Source organism: Dermacentor silvarum, chromosome 7 (assembly GCF_013339745.2).
Source record: "Dermacentor silvarum isolate Dsil-2018 chromosome 7, BIME_Dsil_1.4, whole genome shotgun sequence".
Taxonomy (NCBI): domain Eukaryota; kingdom Metazoa; phylum Arthropoda; class Arachnida; order Ixodida; family Ixodidae; genus Dermacentor; species Dermacentor silvarum.
The window spans coordinates 63803256-63809255 of record NC_051160.1 but is presented as its reverse complement, the minus strand read 5'-3'; positions in this window follow the sequence as shown (position 1 = coordinate 63809255).

Below are 6000 nucleotides of genomic sequence, written 5' to 3'. Positions count from 1 at the left end.
GTTTGTCTTCCCGAGCAGACGTGCCTCTAGGATAGTTGCCGTCTCGCATCTCAAGTGATCCTTGATATATTCAATGGTCTGGCCAGGAGCAACCTTGATGACCCCCCGACTGTTCCCCGCCTTCTGTGTTGGCGTTCTTTCAATTATCACTTCATACGTACGAACGCGACCGCTCATTTTCTCAGCCACTCGTGTCAACGCCGTAAGCCTCTTCGCGTGTTCTTCATACACTCTAAGCCCGGTAACGCATATTGTAACTTATACGGGGTTTTAACTCATAAAATAAAGGATACAACGTGCTCATTTTGGTGTTTTGATTTTTTTCGGTAAGTTTAAAGGTTACAAGACCCGACATACATATAGTAAGGCAGTATAGGTTACGAACCACCTTTATGGGTTGAGTAAAGAAAATACAGTGCGTAACCCTTACGTAGTAACCTATACGCGGCGGCGCGAAGTTTCCGTGCTATGAGAGCGCTAGAGCGACATGCGAGTTCCCTCTTGAAGATTGAAGAGCAGACGCCATTTTGCCAGCTTCGTGGCTTCATATCTCCTGGCTGTGTTGCTTTTGCGCTTGATGGGAGATGTGCTGATTTGGCGCCTTGACGGGGACACGTTTCGCGCCTTGTTCATTAGTTTTTTGCCATTTGGATATATTAACTGCGTACCACCATGGCCTTCACCAATAAGGATTTTTTCGGGATTGTACCGGCCGTTGCAATGAGCAACAGTGTGACTGCAAGCAATATACGGTGTCTGGTCCATCAAAGATCAAATACGAGTATTGTGACCATTGCCCCCGGCGTGCACGGGAAGATACTCGAGCTGGGCGAGTGCTTTTTGTTCAAACTGCATGCGCGTGCGTATAGCATTTCGAATGGCTGCGGTGTTTACGGGCTCTGTTGGTCCTTGAGCTGCATTTATATCTATTAAGTGAATTGATACGCGGAGATCGTGGTGCCACGTTGCTTCTGAGCACATACCGTGCGGGGAGGTTGTGTGCGCGCGCGCTTTGGAAGTTTCGCCTTTGTGACCGTGGTGTTGCTGAGGCTCTCCGCGCGTGAACATTGTCGGTGTATTTTACTGCTGCACTTGGCCGTCACTTGCGGCTCCTCCTGTTTCGCGCCGTAGCCGTGGCGTGTGTCTACGCGATTGCGAGGCGGGGCCGCGCCATTGGTCCAGTGCAGGCCCAGACAGAGGGTCTGGAATTTGCTTTGAGCTATTTTGTAAACGGCGAGCCATTCCGTGTGAAACGTGACGAGAATACGCGTACGTTTCCTACCTCGAGCCGTGTTCGTGGCCTATCGTAGTCGCGTTTCTTCTCTGCTCCGTTTCGCGCTGCGCGCTCTTCATCTCGTGCGACCTGCGCTGTGGGCACGTAATCGAGGATGGAACAAATTGCTGTTCACTCGGCGTGGTGAGCGATAAGAAAGAAACAACCGATGAATGGAAATCCGAATCGCTTGCTAGCCCGCATTGAAGTGCTGTACCCATGGGCACCCATTTCACGCAATTACAGCCAGTTTGTGAACTGCGGCTTCCTGCGGCTCGTCACAGATGCCGGCTCAACGAACATTTGGAATGAGGAACATTGTATTTACAAACTATTTACGAATTTCAGGCATTGGATTCATACAGCTTCAGTGGTGCAGTGTATGACATGGAAAGGATAAAGCACCTTCTTCAAAAAACCATTTCCGAAAGGTGCAAGGCACACTTGGATCCTTTGCCTTCGTATTTTTTGGTGAAAGAAATTGTAAGTACCGTGTTGGTATTATTCTAGTGTGGAAAAATATACATAATTAATTAGGCTTTTCGTAATAATTGCCAATGATTCATTAGAAAATTTGCTGAAACGACTGGTGAAATAACCACCCTAGAAGATAAATAATAATTGCCTTTTGCGGAGCTTGAGCTTTACCCAGCTCTGCTCTTTCTAAGTTTTAAGTTTACCACCTAAAAAGACAATATGGCAATCACTAAAAGAGTGCAGATTTATGACATACAGAAACGGTCACTACAGAACGAAGTGAAATGAAGGTGTTTGTAAGAAGTTTACAAAGAAGTTTGTAAACTTCTTGTAAAGAAGTTTAAAAGATTGCAGAAGATTGTAAGAAGATTGTAAGAAGTTTTGTAAGAAGCGTTCATAAGAAGTTTACCCAAGTGTTACACATCAACCGCCGTTCATTATATATAATAACTGTAACCACTGTTCTCTGGTGTTAAGTTTTCGACAGTGGACAAAGAAGCTAAAACGTTTTGCTATTGGATTGCCAGTGGGGCATTGTGAAATAATTTTGATGCTTAGCAGTATGGTTATGGTACATAATATGTATTAAAATATCATACATAGAACTAGCTAGTAGCTACTCTGGAATATAACATGTAGTTACTAGAAGCCAACGCTTCACTCTTATTTTATTGATATTTCTTGTAGCTGTGCATTGAAGCGGAACTAAGGTTTCGTCTGAGCATAACTGACTTGGAAAAAAGGTGGCCAGTGCCCTGAAAGTTTTCTCGGAAAGACAAGGACACGAGTGCACACTTTTGGACCTAATGAACCACTTGCAGCGAAAGACCACGTATGCTCTGATAAATGAGGTATGTGCATGAGTCAAACATGTTAAAATGTTCTAGGGAACAAGTTGTAAAACGAATCAAATTTACAATAACTTGATGGGTACAGCAGAAAATTTAAAATGCTATATTTAACAATGGTAAACTTACTTGGTAAAGTATCTATGTACACCAAATTTTTTCTACAGGGCTGTTAGTGAGAACAGTTTATTAGGTTTGTATTTTCGCAATTGTCTCATCGTGTAGTGCTTCACACCATTGTACTTATAACACTTGCATTGTTTTTTCATGTTTTTACACTTGTATAGATGCCGCTGCCTTCAGGAGAGTTTGCTGTTATACTGCTCCCCATATATTCACCAGAACAGAGGGAACCTGTATTTTTGGTGGCAGTCACAAAGAAATTATCCAAGTCACTACTGGCGGTGTGGAGCGTGCCCCCATTCTCTGCCTTTTGGTCTACTACATTAAGAGCGTTCAGTACCCTTATGCTTTTTCCCAAATGCTTTTGCTGACTCAGAAGCTCGTGTTGCCATGTGAAGTTGTGCCTGTGGGAGCTACATACAAGCTTTTGAGGAGTTTTCTTGCACTGTTAAAGAAAAGGAGTATTGCTTAAAAGGAGGTAATTTAACGAAGTTAATTTTTAGTCTAGTCCAATATAATCATTGTTGCTTGTCAACAACACTTGTGTCTTATCAGACTAAGTCATGCCAAGTTAATATTCCCATTCATGATTTTCTGAATAAAAAATCATTCCCTTTCATCCCTATGAACTCTTTTTTAAGCAGATCACAGATTTGTATGCATATACATGAAACCCACTGTACATCCGCTTGAGCTGCAATATTTGGTGAGGGAGAATTCTATAGTGCCATACAATATCGCACTGCTATTACAGCCAGCTTAGTAAAATACGTGAAGGGCTATTTCAAAGTAGAATCCCGACCGCTTAACGTATATACTATCTTATAGTTGTAAAACATGACTTCTTTTTGTCAATCTTTCTTTAAACCTCGACGCCAACCCAAAAACTACGAACTATGTGTCCTTGGAAGAAGAGACTACGTTGAAAATAGAAGCATTGTTTATTTCCAACATCGTCGACTGGGGGCCTCACTTCTTCAGAAAAAGTAGTTAAATGGTGCTATATATGCCTCATTTAACTACATTTTCCTGAAGACTGGTCCACAGTCGAAGCTGTTAGAAATAAATAACGGTTCTGTTTGCAACACAGTACCTTGTACTATAATATATATTTAGCAGAAGTGTAACCTGTAAAGTGGTACATATACACCATGTAATTCTAAAGGTTACGTGCTTTCCTGTGTACTTATACTAAAGGGTTTCAAATGTATAGGTTACATTTTAACCCTTAAAATATAAGTATACTAGAATTCGAAAATGTGCACCTATAATAGGGGTTACGGGGCTTAGAGTGTACCCTGACAGTAACCTTTATGCAGTTCGCCGCAGGGTCGTAGCGGAAAATCGACAATTCTGCAAGTTGCCAACTTCTTGCCGTCATCTCTAGTGCTGCTGTTATAGCCTGCTTAGGTATGTCATGCACGTGTACCTTGTTAAGTGGCCTGATCGAGAGCGCAAAATGAGGTCGACTTACCCGTTCGAGGCGAAGCTGTTCGGGCTTCACTTTCTGTTTGGTTCCCGCTTGCTGAAAAAGGCCCATTCTAGGCTTCCGTTGTCCTCGTTGTCTTCGTCGTTGCTATCGTCGTCCTCGCTAGCATCCTGAATATCCATTTGGTCGTTCACTTGCGACTCCCTCCTTCTGGCCTCTTCCATCGAGGGACGCGCCACGGCGCTCTTCGGCCGCAGCGCGGCGTTCACTCGGCGTTTCGACGCTCTCAGCGCGCTTCGCTCGTCGCGTTGTCTGCATTTTGGTGGGGCTATTCTTCAACTTTTCGGCGTCTCCAAGCTGAGGTGAGCATGGAGCTCCCGTGAAGAACGTGCCAACCTGTGCCGTACACCCTACGGCGGTGTACCGTAGCGACCATAAGGCCATGGTCCCTGTGGTCACTAAATAAATGAAAACCACCGGATCATATATATTTTATTATTTAATAGTTCAAATAACCAATTACAACACATCTTAGTAGTCATAATTGGCAATACATAATTCCCACCCTAGTACAGCTTCGCTGGTCTTCCCTCTCCACCCCAATGGAAGGGCTGACAGTTTTGTTTTTATTTTCTTCTAAATTCTTGGACGTTTCAATATCATTATTCCTGTCGTCGTACTCTATGTTTATCGGTCTTTTCAGCGAGCAATTTCCTGCTGCTTCGTTTTCTAAATCCAGTACATTCATTGTTTGGTGCTAGGACAAGCATGATGCCATGCCTTTTTTAATGGGCTTCTTACCGTTCCCTTTCCATTCCAGTAACTTGCCAGTATCTAGCATCAACAAGGTCACAGACCATATCTTCATGACAATAGCCGGGCAGTGCGTGCTGACGAGCGTCTCAGTGCGCGCTTCCTGCTTGCTGCTCATATAACATCGCAACCCCGACGCCGTAGCAGAAATCTTCCTTGCGGAAGCGCTTGCTGCACACTCGAGTTGTAGCCGATGGCTGCTTGCCAGTTCTAAGTTTCGCGATACAAGCTTCGTGCAGCTTCTTGTCCTGCGTGTACGTGCGAAGGCTGCCACCGGGCTCCGTTGCGTCCGCGTAAGGCACTGCGGCACCGAGCAGTAGCCTACCATGTTACACGCCTTCAAAGGCAGCCACTACCCATATATGGTGCTTTCAAGTGTTGTCAAGCAGACACCCGGAGCGCAGGCGGGGCTTTCGACTTTCGTTTTCAGCTGACGCGGCCGCTGTGTCCACCGTGATCCCTCATATCGCCTCACATGGAAGAAGTTTTATTGCGATAGCAATTATATGGACACTCCAAAGCAGATTTCTGCCGTCGGCGTCGCCGTCGCCGTCGCCGTGAGGTTCCGTATGACGTCAATGGAGATGAAATCGTCGCCGCGCCCCGCCGAACGCTGTATGTGCGAGTGAAAGGGCGCGAGGGACGCGCGCTTTCACGGGGAGTGAACTCACGGCGGAGAACAAACGCGCGTTCTGCGCCGTGTTCGCTTAAGGGCTGCAGAAGTAGGCGTCTCTTTCCTCCTTTACAATCACCAAACATGTGGAGCAAACGCGCCTTCTTCCGACGCGCGAAATGCCGTTGGGGGGAGGTGGAGGGAAGGGAGGCGACGCTTAGCTGCGGCACCAAGTGCCTATTTATATCAGAGGCTCCGGCAACAGTCACCAACGCCGCACGCATTTTGAGCGAACGCGGGCAAAACGCCGACGGCGTCGACAACAGTTCTGCGCGTTGCCGGTGCTGCTGCATGTCCAAGTTTATACAGCTGATAAAGCTAATATCATTACTCCGTATAGCTCTCTACAAATTTGCTATCGCAA